The 3,337-nt window shown below is 29.5% G+C and overlaps 1 pseudogene; it reads right to left on the bottom strand.

Moving 5' to 3' along the window:
• Nucleotides 1-2,356: 2,356 nt before the first annotated feature.
• LOC120600113 (uncharacterized) lies at nucleotides 2,357-2,475 on the bottom strand (annotated as a pseudogene).
• Between the last annotated feature and the right edge of the window lie 862 nt (nucleotides 2,476-3,337).

Below are 3,337 nucleotides of genomic sequence, written 5' to 3'. Positions count from 1 at the left end.
TCATTGGATTGTTTGTTTTTTTAAAATTATTGAATTGCATGAGTTTTCTGTATATTTTGCATATCAGCCCCTTATAGGGGGCATTGTTCGCAAATATTTTCTCCCATTCAGATAGTTGCCTCTTTGTCTTGCTGATGGTTTCTTTTTCTGTGCAGCTTTTAGTTTGATATAGTCCCATTCATTTAACTTTGCTTTTATTTCCCTTGTCTTTGACTTCGAATACATAGAATTCTTTATAAATCTAAGGTCCATGAGTACCTATGTTTTCTTCTATTAGTACCTATGTTTTCTTCTATTCAATTTATTGTTTCAGGTTTTGTATTTAGGTCTTCGATCTATTTTGAATTAATTTTGGTATACAGTGACAGAGAACAGTCTGTTTTTTTTTTTTTTTTTTTTTGCATGCGGCTTTCTAATTTTTCCAGCACCATTTATTGAAGATGTTTTCTTTTCTCTATTGTCTGTTTTTGGCTCCTTTGTTGAAAATTATTTGCTCATATATACGGGGTTTTATTTCTGGACTCTCAATTCTGTTCCATTGGTCTCTGTGTCAGTTTTGCTGCCAACATTATGTTGTTTTATTATAGCTTTGTAGTATAATTTGAAGTCAGGCAGAATGATACCTTCAATCTTGTTCTTTTTCTCAGGATTGCTTTGTTTTCATCTCTAGAAGTTTGATCTGAGTTGTTTTGTTTTATAACTTTCCACTCTCTCCCTAACATGTTTAATATTGTGTCTAGCTTCTTAAACATATGGAATAGTTTCAATAGTCAATAAAACATGACTATTTTAATGTCATATTTACTAAAATATTATTACTTTTATTTCTGGGTCTATTTAATTACCCATTTCCTCCTCAACATTGATTTATATTTTCCTGTGTCTTTGCATGCTTGGTGCATTTGAATTAGCTACCAGACATTGTGGATTTTAAATTGTGGGTGTTTCCTTATAAATCTTTTTGAGCTTTTTTTGGTGAGTTGTAATTTAGTCAATTAGAGATAGTTTGATATTTTTAGCCTTATATTTAAGCTTTGTTAGAAGAGAACCGAACATAATTTATTCTATAACTAAATTTCACTTAGAATGAAGAACAATCACTACTCTAAACAATTTATAATTTTCAGCAATATCTACTGAGGAGATATCAGAATCTCACATTAGCAATGAATACATTATTTAGGCCCATATGTGTAGCATATAAATTTATAAACATGTGTAGGTATCTACAATTTAGTAAATTAAAAAAAAATTATGTTTTTTTTACCTTGTCTCCTGACTTCCCTCATTATTCTCTGCTAAAATTTCTCCTTAACCCTGTCCATGCCAGGTCATTTTTCTAATTTTTCCTTATATGCTATATGATGATGATTCCATATTCTAAAAGCTACTAGGAGAAAGTACTAATAAGTACTTTCAGATATTTACTAAGATCTGAACTTAGTAAACCACAATAACATTAGTAACCATGAATTTGTTGTCCAGGATGCACAGACAAGAAAAGCAGCTTCTATTAAATGAAATTGGAGTAGGCAACACTTTGAAAATGCCTGAGGTCAAGTGAATCTATTTGTCTGGTAATATTACAGCAGTTTGTAAAGAAAATCAAAAATATATTAGCAAGTCAATAAGCATAGTGATCATTTCAGAGATTATTTTACAGGTTATAGAGTCTTGGCGACATTTAAGATTTTAACATATCATCTATATATTATGGGCTTTACATTCTCTTCCATCTTTATTTTGCTCTATTTTTATTTGATTCTCTATTAAACAGGTATAGATAATTAAATAAAATAATAGAAAACACTTATAACATTAAATAAAAATAATTAATAGAAAAATATTAACATCAATCATGAATTTAAAGAAATAAAAGATTAATGATACAGTTGAAATTGCTTAATTATCCTTCTTCAAGATACTCCCATCCTTCTATTACCAAAGAAAACCATAGCCATAAAGTTGGTATGTATTTTTCAAATTTATATTTTTAACATTTATGTCTCACATACATTTCTGTAAAATCGAACATGATCACATCCAAAATATCACTTTGTCTTTTACCTCCAAAAGGTAACCAAAACCAAAAATTAAGACAAAATCTTATTTGTGGATTATATATTTTATATAAGTTGTCAAGCAACTCCTTTTCTTTTTGAACATTTTTCAGACTATCCACACAGATACATATAAACTTATTTTATCTTTCTTTTTAATTTTACTAAATGATATAAGTATATTTACATTTTATTTTATTTTATTTATTTATTTTTTAGGTGAGGCAACCCTTGGTCGATTTCACAGATTGTAAGGACCTAGTCAGTTTACAATCCCTTATTTTTTTAAATTTTTAAGCCTACAGTACCTGGTCTTCCTAGGTGGTCTCCCATCTAAGTACTAACCAGGCCCAACCCTACTTAGCTTCTGAGATCAGATGAGATCGGGCTGGTTTAGGGTAGCATGGCCGTAGACAATATACTTACATTTTAAAGTACATGTGTCCAGTTTTTTCTATTGTAAACAATGTTAAGGTGATGATATATCTATGATATATGATGATATATGATGATATATCAATGTTAAGGTGATGATATATCTATCTATTATACATACATACAAGATTATTTTTACAATATACATTTATAAATCATAAGGCCAAATTATAATCCAAAGTCATCGTAACACATTTATAGTCTCATCAAAAGAGTATATAAATTCTGGCTTTTCTCATATCCTCGCCAACAGTATTTTCAAATATTTACCTTTATTTTCTATTTTTCTAATTACCTAAAAAGAGGTAGGGGCTCAATTTTGCCTTTTCACCTTTTGAAAATTGTAGTAAAATTAGTCAGTTTCTCTTAAGACTTCATGTTTCTAAATGTAATTTTTGAGGATATAATATCTTCAATGGGTAAGAGAAAAATACAGTGGAATAGACTCCATAAGTCTGTTTCCAAATGCTAGAAAGAAAGTTTTCAAAACAGGTTGATGTTTATTTAATTAAGGGATCAAATTAAGGAGGCTGATATATATTTAGAGGGACAGACAAATGAGCATGATAGAATTATCTCTTTATAATTTTCTAATTATCACATTAATAGAATGGAATTTCTTTAAAGTTGAAAGAAATATTGGGGCCTAGGCCAGGCCATCCCAAGATATCCCACGATGAAATATTGATATTATAAATTAAAATTTCAAGAAACAGTAGGAGAAGGAAGATCTCTCTGATTCTCCTCTATCACCCTAAAAGCAGGCTATAGATTTCCAAAGTGATAAGTGACCTACCTGCTCTTGAGGGCTGAGAGACAACCTTATTATAAGAATTACAAAA

Source organism: Pteropus medius, unplaced genomic scaffold, assembly GCF_902729225.1.
Source record: "Pteropus medius unplaced genomic scaffold, Ma_sr-lr_union100, whole genome shotgun sequence".
Taxonomy (NCBI): Eukaryota; Metazoa; Chordata; class Mammalia; order Chiroptera; family Pteropodidae; genus Pteropus; species Pteropus medius.
The sequence above is the reverse complement of the archived record's forward strand: the minus strand, read 5'-3'. Positions and strand labels throughout refer to the sequence as shown.